Source organism: Sciurus vulgaris, assembly GCF_902686455.1.
Source record: "Sciurus vulgaris genome assembly, chromosome: 4".
Taxonomy (NCBI): Eukaryota; Metazoa; Chordata; class Mammalia; order Rodentia; family Sciuridae; genus Sciurus; species Sciurus vulgaris.
In genome coordinates this window covers 87,759,080-87,781,867 of record NC_136464.1, presented here as the reverse complement: position 1 = coordinate 87,781,867, position 22,788 = coordinate 87,759,080, and the positions used below count along the sequence as shown (strand labels likewise).

The 22,788-nt window shown below is 40.5% G+C and overlaps 1 long non-coding RNA gene across 2 annotated transcripts in view; it reads right to left on the bottom strand.

Moving 5' to 3' along the window:
• Positions 1-11,297: 11,297 nt before the first annotated feature.
• Positions 11,298-22,788, bottom strand: part of LOC306660492 — a 38,927-nt gene continuing 27,436 nt past the window's right edge. For both annotated transcript variants that reach the window (XR_013763648.1, XR_013763649.1), the window contains one exon: positions 11,298-11,466. This is a non-coding gene — a long non-coding RNA (uncharacterized lncRNA). The remainder of the gene's footprint in view (positions 11,467-22,788) is intronic.

The window sequence follows — 22,788 nt, the reverse complement described above, 5'->3', positions numbered from 1 at the left end:
GGTAAGGCTAGTACACAAATCAACATGAAAACCTACATAGAAATTTTCTCCAAAATGTACAAACATGAAGATAACAATGATCACTTTGCTGTAACCGAAGCAAATGATTAAAATCAACTTTGAAAATCAGGTTTTCTCTGATAAGCAGATCCTGATGCACAGTGGGGAGTGAGTAGGGAAGAATGAAGGAACTTTGGATAATGAAAAGGGGAGTGAGGGGAGGGGTGGGGCAGTGGGGATGGGAAGGACGGTAGAATAAGACAGGCATTATCACTCCATATACATGTATGAAAAAAAGTTTTAAAAAATAAAAGCAATAATAATAATTTTTAAAAAGAAAAATTAGAAAGCCTGGGTGACAACAATATTCATGCTTATTTCTTTAATTTTTTCAAAATAATTTTTCAAGAATGTACCATGGCCAAACAGTCATACCTACATCTTCCCTTTCACATTTTCAAGGAATAATTCATCGCAGTGTCAAATAAACTGCAGGATGAAAAATATAATAAGCCACTCTATTCATTTTCTGAAATGCACAGAAACCTGATACCAAAACAAGAAGATAGCACCAAGTAGCAACTGTGGGAAAATTTCAACATTGTGTATGAATATAAAAACAAGAACCAAGGCCGTTTCATGCTCATGCCTCCTCTGCTTGGTTTAATCTTTGCTATTAACACCTTGAAATTTTTAATAATTTTTGAACAAGGGGTATCACACTTTCATTTTTCTCTGGGTCCTATAAGTTATGTAGCTAGTTCTGGTAAGAAGCCTCGCAAATAAAATATGATAGTATAAGATAATCTGTGCCTTGATAAAGATGATTTAATTTTTAAAATGCAAGGAAGAAGACAGACATAATGACCTGACACCTGTAATCACAGTGACTCAGGAGGCTGAGGCAGGAGGATTGCAATTTTGAAGCCAGGCAACTTAAGAAGACCCTAAGCAACTTAGAGAAATCATGTCTCAAAATAAAAAATAAAAGGGGCTGGGGATGTAGCTCAGTGGTAATGGGCCTCTTGGTTCAATCTCCAGTGCAAAATAAGGAAGGAAGGAAGGAAGGAAGGAAGGAAGGAAGGAAGGAAGGAAGGAGGGAGGGAGGGAGGGAGGGAGGGAGGGAAAGATACAAGGAAGATTAAATTATTAGGAGATCTAGTAATATGCTTATGAGATGGATTATAAAATGATGATGTGAGCAGAGGCTGAAAAGGCATTCAATTAAACTAAACACAAAGTTGACTTTTTTTCAAATTTAAAAACTGAATTAGGTGTTCTGGAATGGGTTAAAGACAACCTTAAGCCAAAATAAATAATTTACAAATAAACTGTAGCTTCATTACCTTTGAAATGAAAACATATAAAAAGAAGCCCACCCCAGATGCAGAGGCACACATCTGTAGTCCCAGTCACTCTGGAGGCTGTGACAGGAGGGTGACCTGAGTCCATGAGTTTGAAACTAGCCTGGATAACATAGGGAGACCACTTCTCAGTAAACAAATAAATGAAAGTGAAAATAAAAAGAAGCCCACTACCATTACTGTTAGTGAACACTGGTTGGGTTGTTCAGGTTCGTGCAATAAGTTGTGGGGAACAAGAACAGGAATGACTCCAGGGAAGGAGTTACAGCATTATGATACTCACAGACAGTACAATTATAAACTAAGAAGACTCAAGAGGGTTAACCAAAAAACTGTTTAAATCAATAAGATTGTTGAGTGCAAGAGAAATAAACATAAATCAAGAATATGACTAAACTCCAACAATAATTATTTTTAAAAGGCATAATAACAAAATGACTTCTTCATAATAGATTGTTAAGGCATAAATAACCAGGAATAACTATCCAATACATGTGTGTAATCAACAGGAAGACCTGAAAAGAAGGTATGGAATTTATAAAGAAATATTTTGATAAATGGAGAAAAAAATATAGAAAGCATATTGCAAATATGTCATTGGATGTCATAAATGAATGTAGTTTCACTGCTTTCCAGTTAAACCACTAATATAGCCCCTATCAAATGCCAGTGAGATGTTTTCCTGAAACAAATATTTGTAAAATGATTCTAAACTTCAAAAACCAAGCAAGTGAGAAAGGTTAGAAGCATTTCCTTAAAGCAGGGGAGTTGACCTGCCAAATTTTAAAGTCTATTCTAAAGTTCCAACAATTAAGTGTTTTATTGGCAGAAGAATTTGCAAACAGATCAATGCAACTAGCTAAACGGGCACAGAAAGAAATCTCAAAAATGTATAAGAACAAAGAAGATGATAAAGAGAACATCACACCCAAGGGGAAAGGAATGCAGTAGTCATCAAATAATATTTTTATTTATAAGGGAAACCTTAGAAAAAGGAAATAAATGTATGTCAATAATTGCCGATATCGGAATGGTAGAGGTACTTCTAAAATCAACAAGAAATACCACAAAGGAATCAATAGACTAAACTATGTGATCTATGCACGTACATTATACATAGATTATATAAAAATGCCACACTTAAGAATAAAAGGTTAGGAAATGGGGTCGCAGGTGTTGCTCAGTGGTAGAGAGCCAATGCCCAGCATTAAAAACATAAAATCAAATTTTAAAAGATTAAACACTAGGATAAGCTGGAAAAGAGTATTTTCAACAAATATGGCACAATAGTTAATAATCTTGTTATTTAAATAATTCTTACAAACAACAAACAAAAAACTTATCAAGAAACAAATCACCAATAGAAATATGGTCTCCATATGAAAAGCAAATGGCCAGTCAACCATGAATGTATGAAAAAATGTTCAGCCCCACTAATGATCAATGAGGTGGGAATTAAAACAATGAGATATTGTCTAGCACTTATGGAACTAGCAATGAGGAAGGGAGTTATTTTTGTTCATGTTTTTAACATTGAATGAGAAAATTCAATACTGCTGTAGGCACAATAAAACAAACTCTGGGCATTTCTGCTCAGAAGGTCATCCCAGACAAACCTGCCCCTCACTTTCAGCCAAGGAGGCAGCCTACCAGGGCTCCCACTTCATTTAGGTGGAGGCTGACCCCACAAACCCAGAACCTCACAACCCTGATATCACCCATACTACAAAACTGAAGTACTGAAGCAGGGCATGGTGGTGCACACCTGTAATCCCAGTGACTTGGGAGGCTGAGGCAGAAGAATCTCAAGTGCAATGTCGGTTTCAGCAACTTAGCAAAGCCCTGAGCAACTTAGTGAGACTCTGTCTCAAAATAAAAATAAATAAATAACAAGTTGGGGATGTGGTTCAGTGGTCTCTGGGTATTAGTGTCAAAAGGAAAATTACAATAATCTAAAGATCTAATTGCCTTTTATTTGCAGTTCTTGAATTGAACAGAATGATATTTATCTGGGTTGACAGAAAAGTTGGTTTTTGTGAGGAGGGAATAAGAAAACATAAAAACATAAAAAGTGGATTGGTTAAGATTATAAACAACAGATCACTTTTCTTGAAAGGGTTAAATCAGAGAGGACTTCTTTATTAAGCTAATTCAAACAGATCAAGGTTTTTCTGATTATTTGCTGCAAATCTCCCATTTTCAAGAAAAAACAATCTGTTTGGGATCCTCTTTGAGATCTGCTTCCTTGATGTTCCATCTGATGAGGTGGCACTTAGCATGAGTGACTCTGTTTTGATTTGATGTGGTCCACTGGGACCTAGTGTAAGAGCTCAGTCCAAAACAATGGACTCCCATAAATTTGGTCTACATTAGTGTTAAGTGGTACTGAATTGATCATTGAACACCACATGCATTTTGCTATTCTTAATAAGTCATTGAATAGATGGATTTCTGAGTGGAGATGGAAGAGTGGAGACAGACATCCCAACTCTTTTTCCTCATCTACTGATCCAAGGAGCTTGCCATGCTCCTGGCATGGGACAGTCCTGCTGGCCCTGCCAGAGTTGACATCAGCATTAATATCTTGACAAAAGCCATACTGGAGACTAATTCTCATGCTGGTCCTATGAGGTAAGTGAGTCTGTTGCCATCTAGAAGACCAGGAACCTGAGGCTCACCAGGGTGAGGGCAGATGTCAGTATAATTGCAAGGTTTGAACCCAGGGTTCTCCCAGTCCACACCATACACACCACATCAAGCTTCCCATCATGCACAGACCCTTTCAGCAGCCCCCGAACTTTCTCATGACAACAAGGCACTGGCAGACTTGGACACCCCAGAACCCTGACTGGTTGGTTCATTAGCTCCATGCTTTGCAACTCACAAAGGTGCTGGGATTAGAAGCAAATCCACTCAAAGATTCTCCTTCCACTCAGCAGAATGTCCATGCTCCTGTGTGTAGTCAAGCACAACATCGAAAATTCCCTGAGAACAGGACTACTTTACCTCCATAGCCTCAGCCCTGACAGGTGTAAACACACCAAAAGCAGCTTTAAAATAAACAAGAGCCTAATCACATGCCAGGAGTTCCATAAAAAACTCAACATGGGTTATCGTGTGTCACAAACATTGTCTACATCAACATTTATTCTTCTTTTCTCTTTAGTTAGAAAGCTTTGTTTTGTTTTTTGTGGGGTTTTTTGCTTTGTTTTGTTTTTCTTTTTCCAGCTACGAGAAGAGGCACCTGCTAAAAATCTTTATTGACCTTTTTCATTTGTAGTTCAAAGTAATCATGTGGAGTCGAGGAGCAAGCTGGCCGATGAGTCAGGCCACCTGCATCACGAGCTAGCTGGCGGGCAGCCAACCAGCTCAACCACCAGGCTAGAGTCGGGCGTCATCACTGAGCGACCGTGCCCAACCATCACACAGAGGTCGGGCGCCATCACAGAGCAAGCCTGCAGACAAGCCAGCCTGCCTGCATTGTGGAGTCAGCCAGAGAGTGAGACAGCCCACCTGACCACTACACTGAGGTCGGGTGCCATTGCTGAGCCTGCCTGTCTGCACCCCTACTGCTGAGGAGGGACACTGCAATTGCCTCTGTGCTGACTCAGTGCACCCTCCCTGAGGGCTCCCCAGCTTCTTTATAGGCTGGTGCAGGCATTTTGAATTATTCCTGAGAGCATGGCCATCATCATTGGAAGGGCAGCTCCCTTCCTGAGACACCTACAGGAGACTAGAGGACCTTTGACAGGACACAGGAGTCAAGAAGAGGAGGTATTGAGAGACTCGGGACCACCGGGTGAGTCTCTCCCACTGGGCGGGCTCCTGGAGGGGGCAGTAGTCCCTAAATGCAGGGAACTTCGTGGAGTAGAGTGGCCCAGTGAAACTCCACAGCTAGAGCCATGAACCCAGTCAAATGGGAGCATTGCAGAGGAGGGCCACCCAGCAAGAGGATTCAACACAGAGTGAGGGTCCAAAGCCCAGGCAGTAACTCTGGTGCCCAGGGAACATAGCAGAGGAGGGCTGCCCAGTCCAGGTGGTAATTCTGGAATAAAGGAAACTTCTCGGAGGAGAGTTGTCCAGTGAGTCTTCCCCACTGGACAAGGCTCTCCCACCAGGGCAGTAGAACCAGAGACACAGGCCCAAATCAGACGTGCCCCAGTCTGCAGTCTAGTCCCCCTTTGGCTGACGATCAGTGAACAAGTGGAGGCACCTCTGCCCACTGACAGGGAATATACCCCACCTGAAGGCCACCACTCCCAGAGAGGCAGCTTCCTTGTGTATCACTGCATTATCAAGTTCCTCCAAGACTTCAGGCTACTGAAGGCTAAGAGGTGAGTTATTGGAAATCTACAGAGACAATATTAGTCAATAGAGGAAATCTGCAATATCCCAGAGTTTCACTACTAGAGGGGAAGATACCTGAGCAATATGAGAAAACAAGGGAAGAAAATTTCCCAAACAAACCTAGATGGTATAGCAATAAAATCAAATGACAGCACGGCAGAAGAAATGTGAGAAGGGGAGTTCAGAATGTACATAATTAAAATGATCAGAGAAGCAATAGATGAGATGAAAGAGCAAATGCAGGCTTTGAATGATCACACCACTCAACAGTTAAAAGAGAAAATGCGGGAAGCAAAAGATCATTTCAATAAAGAGTTACAGATGCTGAAAAAAAAAAAAACAGAAATCCTTGAAACAAAGGAAACAATAAACCAAATTAAGAACTCCATAGAAAGCATAACCAATAGGATAGAAACCTGGAAGATAAAACCTCAGACATTGAAGGCAAAATATTTAATCTAGAAAACAGTTGACCAAACAGAGAAGATGGTAAGAAATCATGAACAGAATCTACAAGAATTATGGGATATCATGAAAAGGTCAAATTTAAGAATTATTGGGATAGAGGAAGCACAGAGAAGCAAACCAAAGGAATGAACAATCTATTCAATAAAATAATATCAGAAAATTTCCCAAATCTGAAGAATGAAATGGAAAATCAAATACAAGAGGCTTATAGGACTCCAAATATACAAAATTACAACAGACCCACACCAAGGCACATTATAATGAAAATACCTAACACACAAAATAAAGACAGAATTTTAAAGGCTGCGAGAGAAAACAAATCAAATTATATTCAGGAGGAAACCAATATGGATATCAGCAGATTTTTCAATCCAGACCCTAAAAGCTAGAAGGGCCTGGAACAACATTTTTCAAGCTCTGAAAGAAAATGGATGCCAACCAAGAATCTTATACCCAGCAAAACTTACCTTCAGATTTGACGATGAAATAAAATCCTTCCATGATAAACAAAAGCTGAAAGAATTTACAAAAAGAAAGCTGGCACTACAGAACATTCTCAGCAAAATATTCCATGAGGAAGCTATGAAAAACAACGATGTAAATCAGCAAAGGGAGGAAGTATCTTAAAGGAACAGCCAAATAAAGGAGAAACCAAGTAGTGTCAAAAAAAAAAATGAGCCAAATGACCGGGAATACAAATCATATCTCAATAATAACCCTGAATGTTAATGGCCTGAACTCATCAATCAAAAGACACAGACTGGCAGATAGGATTCAAAAGAAAGATCCAACAATTTGCTGCTGCATAGAAAGAGATACCCACAGACTAAAGGTGAAAGGATGGGAAAAAATATACCATGCACATAAACACAGCAAAAAAGCTGGAATATCCATCCTCATATCAAATAATGTGGACTTCAAGCCAAAGGTAGTCAGAAGGGATAAAGAAGGACATTTCATACTGCTTAAGGGAAGCATAAATCAGCAAGACATAACAATCATAAATATCTATGCCCCAAACAGTGGCTCATCCATATATGTCAAACAAATCCTTCTCAATTCCAGAAATCAAATAGACCATAACACAATAATACTCAGTGATTTTAACACACCTCTCTCACCACTGGACAGATCCTTCAAACAAAAATTGAGCAAAGAAACCATAGCTCTCAATAACACAATCAATAATTTAGACTTAACAGACATATATAGAATATACCATCCAACGAAGCAAATACACTTTCTTCTCAGCAGCACATGGATCCTTCTCTAAAATAGACCATATTTTATGCCACAAACCTAATGTTAGCAAATACAAGAAGATAGAGATACTACCTTGTATTCTATCAGATCATAATGGATTGAAATTAGAAATAAAAGAGTAAAAAACAGAAACTACTCCAACACCTGGAGATTAAACAATATGCTATTGTATGATGAATGGATAACAGAAGACATCAGGAGGGAAATTTAAAAATTCTTAGAGGTAAACAAGAACAAAGATATAGCATATCAAAATCTCTGGGACACTATGAAAGCAGTACTTAGAGGAAAATTTATTTCGTGGAGTGCATTCAATAAAAGAAGAAAAAAATCAACAAATAAATGACCTAACATACAGCTGAAAACCCTAGAAAAAGAAGAACAGAGCAACACCAAAAGTAGTAGAAACCAGGAAATAGTTAAAATCAGAGCTGAAATCAACAAAATTGAAACAAAAGAAACAATCGAAAAAATTGACAAAATAAATAGTTGGTTCTTTGAAAAATAAAATTTATAAACCCTTAGCCACACTAACAAAGAGAAGGAGAGAGAAAACTCAGATTACTAAAATTCGGAATGAACAAGGAAATATCACAACAGTCACAGGTGAAATACAAAACATAATTAGAAGCTATTTTGAAAATCTATACTCCAACAAAATAGAAAATCTCGAGGCCATCAACAGCTTTCTAGAGACATATGAATTACCTAAACTGGACCAGGAAGACATACACAATTTAAATAGATCAATTTCAAGTAATGAAATAGAAAAAGTTATCAAAAGCCTACCAACAAAGAAAAGTCTGGGCCCAGATGGGTTCTCAGCTGAGTTCTACAAAATCTTTAAAGAAGAGCTCATTCCAATACTTCTCAAAGTATTTCATGAAATTGAAGAGGAGGGAACCCTTCCAAACTCATTCTATGAAGCCAATATCACCCTGATACCTAAACCAGACAGAGACACATCGAGGAAAGAAAATTTCAGACCAATATCCTTAAAGAACATTGATGCAAAAATTCTCAACAAAATCTTAACAAATTGCATACAAAAATATATTTAAAAGATAGTGCACCACAATCGAGTGGGTTTATCCCAGGAATGAAAGGTTGGTTCAACATTCAGAAATCAATAAATGTAATTCACCATATCAACAGATTTAAAGTCAAGAATCACATGATTATTTTGGTAGATGCAGAAAAAGCATTTGATAAAATACAGCACCCCTTCATGCTCAAAACACTAGAAAAAATAGGGATAGTAAGAACATTCCTTAACATTGTAAAGGCCATCTATGCTAAATCCATGGTCAACATCATTCTAAATGGTGAAAAACTGAAAGCATTCCCCCTAAAAACTGGAACAAGGCAGGGATGCCCTCTTTCACCACTTCTATTCAACATTGTCCTCAAAACTCTAGCCAGAGCAATTAGACAGACCAAGGAAATTAAAGGGATACAAACAGGAAAAGAACTCAAACTATCCCTATTTGCTGATGACATGATTATATATTTAGAGGAACTGGAAAATTCCACCAGAAAACTTTTAGAACTCATGAGTGAATTCAGTAAAGTAGCAGGATATAAGATCAATGCTCATAAATCTAATGCATTTTTATACATAAGTGATGAATCTTCAGCAGAGAAGTCAGGAAAACTTTCCCACTCACAATAGCTTCGAAAAAATAAAATACTTGGGAATCGATCTAACAAAAGAGGTGAAAGACCTCTACAATGAGAATTACAGAACACTAAAGAAAGAAATTAAAGAAAACCTTAGAAGATATAAAGATCTCCATGTTCTTGGATAGGCAGAATTAATATTGTCAAAATGGCCATACTACCTAAAGTGCTACACAGATTCAATGCAATTCTAATTAAAATCCCAATGACATACCGTACAGAAATAGAGTAAGCAATCATGAAACTCATCTGGAAGAATAAGAAACCCAGAATAGCTAAAGCAATCCTTAGCAGGAAGAGTGAAGCAGGGATATCGCAATACCAGAACTTCGACTATACTACAAAGCAATAGTAACAAAAACAGCATGGTATTGGCACCAAAAATGACAGGTTGATCAATGGTACAGAATAGAGGACACAGACACAAATCCAAATAAATACAATTTTCTTGTACTAGACAAAGGTGCCAAAAATATGCAATGGAGAAAAGATAGCCTCTTCAACAAATGGTGCTGGGAAAACTGGAAAACCATATGCAACAGAATGAAATTAAACCCCTATCTCTCACCCGGCACAAAAATCAACTCACAATGGATCAAGAACCTTGGAATCAGACCAAAGACCCTACATCTTTTAGAAGAAAAAGTAGGTCCAAATCTTCAACATGTCAGCATAGGATCAGACTTCCTTAACAGGACTCCCATAGCACAAGAAATAAAAGCAAGAATCAATAACTGGGATATATTCAAACTAAATAGCTTTCTCTCAGCAAAGGAAACTATCAGCAATGTGAAGAGAGAGCATATAGAGTGGGAGAAAATCCTTGCCACTCATACTTCAGATAAAGCACTTATCTCCAGAATATACAAAGAACTCAAAAAACTCTACATCAAGAATACAAACAACCCAATCAACAGATAGGCTAAGGAAATGAACAGACACTTCACGGAAGAAGATCTACAAGCAATCAACAGATATATGAAAAAATGTTCGACATCTTTAGTAATAAGAGAAATGCAAATCAAAACTACCCTAAGATTCCATCTCACCCCAATTAGAATGGCAATTATCAAGAATAGAAGCAACAACAGGTGTTGGTAAGGATGTGGGGAAAAAGGTACACTCATACATTGCTGGTGGGGCTGCACATTAGTGCAGCCACTCTGGAAAGCAGTGTGGAGATTCCTTAGAAAACTTGGAATGGGACCACCATTTGACCCAGCTATCCTACTCCTCGGCCTATAACCAAAGGAATTAAAATCAGCATACTGCAGAGATATAGCCACATCAATGTTCTTAGCTGCTCAATTCACAATAGCCAGATTGTGGAACCAACCTAGATGCCCTTCAATTGATGAATGGATAAAGAAACTGTGGTATATATATACAATGGAATATTACTCAGCCATAAAGAATAAAATTATGGCACTTGCAGGCAAATGGATGAAATTGGAGAATATCATGCTAAGTGAGATAAGCCAATCTCAAAAAACCAAAGAATGAATGATCTCGCTGATAAGCAGATGATGATACATAATGGGGGGTGGGAGGGGGGCAAGAATGGAGGAATGAGGGATTGTACAGAGGTAAAAGAGGGGTGGGAAGAGTGGAGGAGAAGGAAAAAAATAACAGAATGAATCAAAAACCATTACCCTAGGTAAATGTATGATTACACAAATGGTAAGCCTCTACTTCATGTACAGAGAAACAAGATATATCCCATTTGTTTACAATAAAAATAAATTTAAAAAAAAAGTAATCATGTGACTAATCCTGGCCAGTGAATGAATGAATTGTTCCAGGGAATATTGGAAAGGCTATTCAACTGGGAAAAACAGACTTTGGTCCCCAACATCTGCCTCTTTCTTGTTTCTAGCCTGGAATGCTGGCATTATGGCTGGAGCTTTCTCAATCAACTTGGACCATGAGGTGACCTTGAGGATGAAAGCCACACCAGGATGAAAAGAAAAAGGAGGAACCTTCTCCATGGTGACACCATGGGAATCACCTTCCTTGTACTAGACAGCCTTGACTCCAGACTTTTTTAAAACCTCTGAGATTTTGGGTTTCTCCATTGTATGGAGCTGAGGACAAAATATGAATTATTTCAATAATCTTGAATGTTAGTCAGGGAAGGTTCAGAGCAGATTGTGTAATTTCCCACTCCCTGGAAACTATGGCATTTAGGATAAAATCAGGGAGAATCTTCAGGCATGGCGAGCAGCTCAAATGCCACGCAGAAGTGTTCTTCTGGAAGCAATGGGAAATCATGTCTAATCATTCCAGAACTGGGGTCCATGAGTGATGTCCCACAAACTTGTCATCTACACCCTCTGTCTGTTGCCTGTGGGTAAACAGAAAGGCAAAAGTGTTCTTAGGTTTAATCTTGAAGTGAAAAAGAAAAGATATTTAAATACCCACTTTCACTGACTACCTTCAGGTACAGAGGAATTAACCACCATTAATTATGATGGTGATAATTATACAATATGTAAAATATACTATGTAGATCAAGTATGCAATTAAATAATTACCACCTTTGTAAGTGCTTATTGGATCATTCTTACAGGATAATGAGCAGGGTCAATAATGTCGTCCAATTAAACCCACCTCTTTTTTATGCCCATTGCCCAGGACTTTCCCCCCCTGGGCCTCAGTGTTCTCATCCATAAAACTAGGAATGTGTTAGTCAGATTTCCATTACTGCAACAAATACCTAAGAGAAATCAACTTATTAAGAGGAAAAGTTAGTTTTTACTTGATTTTGGAAGTTTCAGTCCATGATCAGGCAGACCCCTTGCTTTTTAGACTCTGATGGCATGGTGGGCAGAGAAGTACATTGTGGTGGAGCCCATGGCAGAACAAAGCTACTCACCTGTGGCCAAGAGGCAAAGAAAAGAAAGAGGAAGGCACTGGGGTCCCACAGGCCTCTTCAAGTGCACACCCAGTGACCAAAGACTGGCCAGAGGCTCCACCTCTTAAAGTTTCCATCAACTCGCAATAGTACAAGCTGGGTACTGAGTACCGAACACATGGGCCTTTGGGGAACATTCAAGATCCGAGCTATAGCACGGGACTTGAGTGAGCCACTCTCCAGGGACGTTGGATCTTGTAGATCTCACACTTAAATTGTTGCTGTTCTGGGCCCTGGGAGAAATGGGTCATCTCCTTTGGGACTTGGGATTTGATTTGGAAAACCGAGAGAGGTCTTTACCACAATGAAGTGGTTTTGGATATGCCCAACACCTTTAGCCTCCACCATTCAAAGCAGGCTTCCTACAGAAAAGGGAATTAAGGGGTATATTCCCAACCCTTTCTAGTCACGATACATGGGTGACATGGGACTAAACAGACAAGGCCGCCTGTAGTTGGAGGTGACCAGCTGCGCTCTACTTGATGCCCCCCAAGATTGAGGAGGAAATACATCGGCATTTCTATAACCCCTTCTGGGCACGCTGAGAAGTTCTATATTCAAATACCAGAAAATCAAGAAAAGGACACATTTCTTGCCTTATTTGTTTAGTTATAAGATTTATCTTTTTGTTTTTGTTTGGCCTAAAATACAATCACAGTGGGTGAGAACTTACAGCAAATTGCCCAAAGCCATCTCAGAGCAACTTCCCTGAAACCCTGAGCATGTCTATCCACAGGCTCTTGCCCTCTTTGTCACATGGATTGACCAAAGCTACCAAACCATAATGTGGCCAGAAGAGCCATCCTTCATTCTAAGACTCTCAAACTCAAGGCCAAGTTCGTTCAAACCCGATGGAAAATTCCCAGTCCCTCCTCTTCAAACCATTGGCTATCTTCCACCAAAATCATGACCTGGGTTGAGCATCCAGGGAAAGGACTTGAAAAAGAAAAGTCCTTGTGTACCAGTTAGCTTTGCATTGCTGTGACCAATATACCCATCAAGAACAACTGAGAAGAGGAACAGTTTACTTTGAGCTCATGGTTTCAGCATTTGGACTCATGGGTAGCCAACTCCATTGCTCTAGGCCCACAGTGAGGGAGAAGGAAAGCCCCTCAGTACATGGCAATTAGGAAGCAGGAAGCAAGAGCCAGAGATAATATAAACCAAAAAGGCCACCTACTTCCTACAACCACACCCTACCCGCCTACAGTTGCTACCTATTAATCCATCAAAAGGATCCATCCACTTATTAATGAATTAATGGATTAATCCATTAGGTTACAGGTCTCATAATCTAATCCTTTCACCTTATATCCTAAGTATATCACCTTGCTATCTTCTTTGGGTACTGAAAGATTAACTTGATTTTGTTTGTAGCAGGAGCCAAATAATCATCATCCAGATATGCCTCTTCATTGTTCATGAATAGAAAGACTGGCATACACTGGGATTCTGGAGTTAGGGACCCTTGTAACTCCAGTTACACTGTTTATTTCACATTCTCAATCCTTACTTTTCTCTGTGTGAAATCAAACTATACAATTAACAGTAATAAATACCTATTAAAACCTTACTATATGCTAGGTACAATGTAGAGGTCAAGAGCAATTAAGATTAACAAAACAGCAGAGGAGTTTATGACATGCCAGCCAGACTCCCTTCAAGGAAGTCCTTGCTGTCCAGTTGTTGGTGATGCTGTTGGCAAGAAGCCTGTAACTGCCAAGGTCCTGCCCTTCCCAGGCAGCACCCATTTAATAACAGATCAATTCCAAAGGATGAAGAACTGGCCATCTCAACCCTGCCCCGGACATCTCTAAAGTTCACTCTAGCCCCCATGGTATTGGCCAAGTCTTCCTTGTGCAAGATCACAGCTTGACTTCTCCCTCTGCCCACACTTGCCTCCAGGCCATACCAGCCAAGGAGGTTGGCCCCAAAGGCCCTTCTTAATAGGTACCCTGCCCACTAAACTCTACCTCAGGGTCTGCTTCCCCAGGAAATTCAGCTTGCAACAAAAATAACAAACTCGAGGAGAAAAATGATAAAGCAATTTTCTGAGAGCCATTGAGAGGAGCCCCTAAGACAGCATGTTGCTTCAGTCACAAAGACCTAGGATAGAAGCTGTGTGTTACCTTTGTTTCTATTGGTTTGGAGTGAATTGAGGTTTGCTTGAGAAAAGACCTGATAATCCCATTTCTTCATTTCTTCAAAAGTGCATTCTTAGTAGCCTGCAAGGTGTGCCCAGCACAGACAGATGTGGCAATGTCTGTGTTCTCTTGGGGAAAGAGATTGGGAGGACTTTAGGAACTCCAAGGAAATCCCTTGTCCATATCTGCCAGTACCTGTCAGGGTGCAAGCCCAGTTTCAGAGGCCACAAAAGGGGAGCCACATGACCCCCAAGCCCAGCTGACAACTTTCCAAGTTCCAATGTGCTATAACTGACTGCAGAAGCAGAATCCCTGGCTCCAAACCACTAATGAACTCCTTCTAGCTCCAGGTTTAATTAGTTTTCATTGCAATATTAATGATCCTAACAAACCATTTCAACTTTCCTGTGGCACAGCTGGAATTCTTTTATTTGGCATTTGGTCTCTTTATAAGAAAATCCCACATGCATCCTCCTCCCCGCTTGCCCCATCAAGAGGGAATAAGATCACATTCTTACTTTGCTTATCACTTTGGGCCAACCCAGGGACAGTTGCTTTAATAATTTTGAAACTGGGAACATTAAACACATCACAAACTGCCATACAAATAACATATAATATAACTCCAGGATTTTAATTACAGTGACTAATATATGTACCAATCCTGAAATCTCTGTAGCACCATTAGGCCACATGCATGGACATTATTGGGAGGTTTAAAATTTGCACAAGGTGTGTCATTAGTTGATCCAAGACCTTCCAGATCTAGAGTTCTCACTTGGGACTCAGAATTCATTTGTTGGGCACTTTGAACTATCCAACCAAAGGCAGTGCTTTTTTCATTAGTGACAATGAAAAATGATTAAACTTTGCTACCAGTTCAGGTCAGTTTGTGTTGAGGGTAGTTTAGCAGCATGGCAGAGCAATGAGGCATTTTTGGTGGATTCCACTAGCTCTTCATTTTCTCTGTTTCTCCAAAGGAAGAAAGAAATAGAAGCAAACTGTCATGTAGTGGAACTGTGCCCCTCCTGACATTTCTCCAGCCTGACCTCTGTAAGTTATCTGAATTTATATTGGGAATTCAGTGGATTTTAGGTGCAGGGCCCTTCTGAGAAGAAACTGAGATGTGAGTGGAGATGTGGAATAATGACTTCAAGAAACTGAATTAAGTTCCTACACTGGAATGCTATAACAAAATACTTGGGTTTGGGTACTTTATTTTTAAAAAATGAGGTTTACTTCAGCAGGAGGCTAAAGGTTCAAAATTAAGTGGTCCTACCTGTTCAGCCTCTAGGGAGGACCCTGCTAAATGTATCACAACTTGTTGGAGAGGTAGAAAAGAAATAGCCATGTGCAGAAGGGGTTAAGTACATGGAATAGCCTCACCTTATAACAACCTGGTCTTATGAGAACTAACTTACTCCTTGAAACCAACATACTTATTGAAACCTTTTTAACACTCAAGAACAAGGCAAAAGTGCCTACTGTCCCTGCTCCTGTTCACCAAAGTACCATGAGTTCTAGCCACTGAAATAAGATGAGGAAAAAAGGTCGACACAGAGAGCAGGAAATCTTGATTTTGGTTGATCTTCCTGTTGGGGAGACATAGATAAATTTAGACTGAATGAAATCTAAAATACTTTTTAGCTCTAAATTCAATGAGAATATTTCATAAATTATAAAACACTGCTTAAATATAAGTATGCATGTCTTTTATAAATTAATTTGTAAGAATACTATATGCTGTATGCTGTATAAACAATTCCTGCTATAAAATTGAAAGTATAATGAGCCTTCTTTATCTGCATATTCCACATCCTTAAATTCAACCAACTGCAAATAGAAAATGTTTATTTTTTAATTATATATTTATTTATTCATTTATTTTTTGGTACTAGGGATTTAACCCAGGGTACTCTTCCAATGAGCTATATCCCTAGTCCTTTTTGTTTTTTTATTTTGAGACAGGGTCTCACTAAGTCACCCAGGCTAGTCTCAAAGTTATGATCCTCCTGTCTTGGACTTCCAAGTTGCTGGGATTACAGGTGAATATGTTTTTTTAAAAATGTGTCTGTAGCTTTGTTAGTCAACTTTCCATTGCTTTGACAAAAGACCTGAGAAAAATCAACACAAAGGAGGAAAGATTTATTTTGGCTCATTGTTCCACAGGTTTCAGTCCATAGTCACTTGGCCCATCACTATAGGCTTGTGGTGAGGCAGAACACCATGATGGGGCACGCACAGTGGAGAAGATCTGCTCACCTCATGGTAGCCAGCAAGCAGAAAATATGAGAGGGCAAGAGTACAGAAGGGGCTATGGACAAAATACACACTTCAAAGCCATGCTCCCAGGGATCTACATCCTCCCATTAGGCCCCACTTTCAACAGTTTCCACCGCCTCCTAACAGTGCCACCATCTGTGGAACACACTTACAACACCTAAGATTTGGGGGAGACCTTAAGATCCAAACCATACTAGTATTGAACATGTACAGCCTTTTTTCTTGTCATTATTCCCTAAACAATATGGCATAACAACAACTTTTTATGGCATTTGCACTTTTTGAGGTATTTATAAGGTAGCTAGAGATTATTTAAAGTACACAAGAGGGTGTGCATGGATTATACAAAACTGCTATGCCATTTTATTTGAGCATCCACTGATTTGGGTATCTGCAGGGGTTCTGAAACCAATCCCCCACAGATACTGAGAAACAGTTGTTAACACAGTTAAAGCACAAAAGTAGATTATTTTTTTTTTATTTTATTTGTTCTAATTAGTTGTACATGACAGTAGAATGCATTTTTTCATTTTGATAGATCATACATAAATAGAGTATAATCTCATTTTTCTGATTATACATATTGTAGGATTACAATTGTTTTTAAAAGAACAATAAATGAGGGCTGGGGAGATAGCTCAGTCGGTAGAGTGCTTGCCTTGCATGCACAAGGCCCTGGGTTCGATCCCCAGCACCGCAAAAAAAAAAAAAAAAAAGAACAATAAATAAAAGGCATTCATTCAGATTAGAAATAAAGAAATAAAACTGACCTACAGCCAGAACTAAAAAGTGAGTTCCACAAGGTCACAGAATACCAGACCAACACACAAAAATAAGCAGAATTTCTACATACACAAATGGATATTTTGAAACTAAAATTAAAAACAATACCATCAACAATTCTCTCTAAAGGAAATGAAACATTTAGATATAAACTTGACAAAGCATTCACAGGACATTTATGCTGAAAATTATGAAATGCTAAGAAATCAGAGAAGACCTAAATAAAGGAGCCATATCATGTTCATGGGTTGGGACAATGAGCATAATGAAGATGTCAGCTCTCCCAAAATTAACCTATAGATTAATGCAATTTCTGTCCAAAATTCCAGGAAGGATTTTGGCAAAGTTATTATTCTAAACTTACATTGAAATTTGAAAATAATTGAATAGTGTAAATGATCAAGAAAAACAAAAATAAAAATGGGAGTAATCACACTACTGAATAGTAAGGCTTACTGTAGAACTACTTTAATTCAGTCAGTGTAATATTTGTGGAGGGGTAGACACTTAGAACAGATCCAGAAATTGACTCATATGAATACATTTGCATTGCTGGGCTAGAGCTGCCATAACAAGACAACATAGACTAGAGCCATCCTCCTATCTGTACTTCAGCCCATCCATCTTTCCTTCCATCTGTCCAACAGAAATTTTTCTTCTCACAATGCTAGAGGCTAGAAGTTCAAGATCCAGGTGTCAGTGGAGTTGGTTCTTCTGAGGCCTCTCTCCATGGTTTGTAGGTGGCTGGTTTTCCCTGTGTCCCCAACATGCTCTACTTTCTTTGTGTGTCTGTGTACAGATTTCTTCTTCTTATCAGGACATCAGTCATACTGAACTAGGGCCATCCCCCAAAGAACTCATTTTAACCTAATTGCCTCTTTAAAGATCCTTTCACTAAATATAGGCACATTCTGAGATACTATAAATTTCAGAGGACTGTAGCCTACAAGAATGCATGAATAAGGTACAAAATCAATTCAATGGAGGAAGCACAAACTTGAAACAAACCATGTTGGAGCAACCAGACATCCAACTGACCCAAACCTAAATATCATGCAGAAAACTTAACACAAAATTGATCAAGGTTGAAGTGGTAAACCCAAAACCTAAATCTCTTAGAATGGGAATAAATACTAGGATCTAGAACTAGACAAAGAATTTTTGATCCTGAAAGAACCATCCATACAAGGAAAATACCAAAAACCCCATCACCAGCTCTGCAAAAGACTCTGCTAAGAAGGTGAAAAGACCCGGAGGAAATAAATGCAAACCACGAATCTGAAAAAGAATTCATATCTAAATATATAAAGAACTTTCAGAAGTTCTGGGAAAAAGCAAATACCCCAATCAGAAAATGGACAAAAGCATGACCAGGTACTTTACCAAAGAGAATATATAAGTCACAAATAAATGAAAACAGGTTCAATTTCAATAATCATGAGGGAAAAGCAAATTAAAACCACTATACACTGCCATGACCTGCACAGCAACAACAAAAGATCATGGAGAAGGGCAAAAGAAGATTAAGAAAAACACAGAGACATTTTTAAGTAAAGCTGGGGCCGGGTGGGACACTGTCCCCTGATGAAGGAACAATGACTCAGAACTACCTCTGCATGTTCATTACTAGGGTCTCATGATCAGGAAGTTTAAGTACAGAAGCTCTGCAAATTGTTCAAGGCCTGTGAGTTCTCAAGAGGCTTCTAAAAATTACACTGTTAAGAATACCGCAAGGTATACCCAGAAAACCCATTGTCCTGGAGCATCTGATAATTGTTGACATCAGAGCTGAGTGTCAAGGCTATATATGTATCCTGCCGTTTGGCAAGAAATGTTTCCCAGGCTTGGCTTTTGCTGACTCTGCAGGATCAGCTGATGACCGTGTCTCAATCATTCTCCACAATACACCAAATATCACTATACTCCAAAATGAAACAATTAGTATACACCAAAATATAACAATCTTTAAAAAGAGATGCAGAGGACTGAGTCACTCATACATTCTGGTGAAAATAAAAAATAGTGCATCCACTCTGGAAAACAGTTTGGAAGTTTCTTTTAAAAAATGAAACAAGCAGTTATCACATGACCCTCTGATTGCTCTATTTGGGTTTTTACCTCAGAGAAATGGGAATTTATCTTCATAAAAATATGTACACATGACAGCCCAATCCAAGCTTGGGAAGTGTTTAGGTAATGTGGAAACTGACCAGTCCCAAGGGGGCATGACGGTGGATAACTACTGGAGAGGCCTGTTTAGAAGGAATGTGTGTGCCTGGCAGCTATGACCCATGTTTCCTGGAACATCCCTGTTCTACATTGTTGGACACCTTTTAAGCACCACTGCCAATCTGTCTATCCATTCCTATTGTTCTTGTCACTGCTGCCTCCCCCTGTAACCAACAAGCAGGCATCCAACCTGCTTTGGGAACTGTACAACCCCCTTCTGGGAGCCCCCTGTCTGTCTGCCTCTCACTCCCTTTCTGAGACCTTCCCTGGTGCTAGGGAAAATGGTCACACCTGTGGGACTCCACCACACTAACACAGGTGCAGTCCCAAAGTGTAGGGGTGTTTACACCCGGTGGGAAGAGGAGCCAAAAGATGAACTGCTCCCCAGTTGAGCTCCAGGGGATTCTGAAAGACACTTCCAACTTGAATATGATTGGCAATTTTGTCTTGTGAAAGACCTGGCTTTGAAAGGAGAAGTCTCTTGGCAGTAGCTGCCCTTGCGGATGAGGGTGTGAACTGGCCTGAAGGCTCTGAATTACTGGTGGTCATTCTAGAACTACTGGAGGCCCTCAGAAGGATAAGGAATTTGGTAAGTCATGGCCCTCCTGATCCAAAGGTCTGGAAATTGACAATAGATGAGGAAGAAACTTCTCCAGAAACCCCAAAGATCTTGATACACAACATATCACACAAAGTTTTGAGATTTGAGAAGGTACTAGCAAGTACCTCACATCACATGTGGCCTTGCACATCCTCTTGCAATAGTGAGAATATGAATAAAGTCCAAGTGTATGAGTGATCAAAATGTCATCTATCTGTCCATCCATCTATCCTTTTGTGCATTCTTTCATCTACCCACCCATCTACCCATCTATCCAACTGTCCACTCACCTTTCCATTCATCCTTCTATATATCCCAAGCATCCATCCATCAATCTACCCATCCATCTGTTCATCCATCAATCCCCTCATCCTTCCATCTGTCCACCTCTCCACCCATCTATCTCTCCATCCATCCATCCATCCATCCATCAGTACATACATACATGCTTATATACACACATCCACCCACTCATTCATCCATTCCCTCATCCATCTATTCATTCATCTTTCCATACATCCACCTGTCCATCTGTCCTTCCATCTATCCTCTGTTCAACCATTCCTTCATTAAGAATGCCTTTGCTGAGTTCTGGAGAACAGAGTACCAGGCCCTGGAAGATATCAATGACCATGACATGTCCTTGATCTTGAGCAGCTTTTGGCCTCCTGAGGGAGGGTGCTTCCATACATAATGCCTTGACCTTTGAGGCACCCTTCTCCTCTCAGTACGCCCCATACATCCCTCATCAAACAGCATCACAATGTTTTGTCTTGCCTGACTTCCCATGGGATTGTAAACACCATGATGGAAAGCCACACTCTCACAAACACACAGTGTACCATCTTCAGTGCTTGGCATGGATTAACACACAGAAACCTGAAGAGGCAGGAACTTTTACAGCTGAGAAAAATGAGAACCAAAGAGGTGAATTGATTTGCTCAAGGCCACCCAGACAGTTTAATCCAGATACTCTGGCTCCCAGCACCTGTATCCTGAACCATGACCCTTGATATCTGGTAGAAGAGCAGGCTGGGGGCACTGTGTTCACTGCAAGATACCAAAACCAAGGGTAGTGCCCAGGCCATCAAGAGGCTCAGCAGTGTGGTGATGGGAAGCCAGCCTAGCAGCACAAGTTAAGTGCAAAGTGCTATGGGAGAATAGGGAAGGGCGCCGCCCACAGGCTGGGTTCTAGGACAGAGGGAAGAGGAGGGGAGAAGGGAAGGAAAGGGAGAAAAGCAGGGAGAAGAAGGAAGGATTCAGTGGCTCATGGTGCTGGCATGCATGGCGTGAAAGAGGACCGCTGATACTGAGCCTGTCGAGGGGCAGGGCTGATGCTCAGGGTTTCCTATTCAGCAGGCCTGAGAAATGAACACATTCAGGTTGGGTGCACATCCAGGTGTCGCCAGCAGCGCCTGCTGGATGAAGGCCCTCCAAAGGGGAGCCTGAGGCAGGAAGGGTAGTCAGGAAGCTGCTATAGTGTTCCGGGTGAGGCTGCAGGTAGGGAGTGGTCGAGACACAGGCAGGACTTGGAGAGAGGGGAAAGAGAAGAAAGAGGAAATGGAAAGGTCCAGCCTGGTGTGGATGAGGAGAGGATAATGTTCTCCATACTGAAATTAGAACAACCAATACAGGAGTACCTACTGTGTGCCAGGCCTACCATGTACCAGTGCTTGAGATAGCATCTAGATTTGTAATTTCAACGACATGGGTGAGGGGAGTTTTTTCCTCCTAGTTTTACAGGAATGAAACTGTCTGAGCCTCTCAAAGTGTCGAGGGGCAGTGAGGTATGGAGGGGAGGCACCAATGGGGTCCCTGGGACTCCAGAGCCCTAAGTACCATGAGAGGACACCTATGTCATCAGCACTCAGCAAAGAGCAGGACACAGCAACAGCTGACCTGGCTTTGTGAGTGTCATGGTGGCCGAGCGCCAAGCTACAAATCATGGCACGTCACCACAAGAGCCAGAATAACGAGCGAGTGTCTATGTGTGGTCTGCTGACTCCAGCTGTCTTAGCTCAACCGGATCTATTGACGATTCACTAATCCAGTCGATAGCTGGGCAGTTGATCCACAAACTCGGCCTCTGCTGAGCCCAAGGCAACACCCAGCCTGCTCCCAAGCCCTCGGATTAGTTGGTGTTAGTCACCGTTAAAGAGTAGCCTTTAGAATCGGCACCACTTAGCTCACCCGGGCGTGTCCCAGACAGTACGGCAGCAGGTACCTGCACTCCTGTGTGCCTGTGTGATGTTTCCTTCTTCCCAGGCGTCCTAGTTTGACCCACCTGTCAGTGGCCATCTCAGTACATGTCATTTGTGACAAACTGAACTGAACCGAATCCCTAAAAAGATATGTCCTAATCCCCAGAATCTGGAATTTCAGTCTTATTTGGAAAAAGGATCTTAGCAGATCTTGAGATGAGGCAATGATCCTGACAGGCTCTAAGTCCAGTGACAGGTGTCCTTTTCAGAGATGTTTAAGAGACAGAGAAGGAGGAGGCAATGTGACCACAGAGGCAGAGATGGCAGTGATGTGACCACAAGCCAAGGAAAAAACTAGACCAGCAGAAGCTGGAAGAGGCAAGGAAGGATCCTCCCATGGACCCTGCTCACACCTTCGTTTCTGACTTTGAGCCTCCAAAACCGCCAGAGAATAAAATTCTGTTTAAAGCTGCCTGGTGCAAGGGAACTGGTCACAGCAGCCACAGGAATG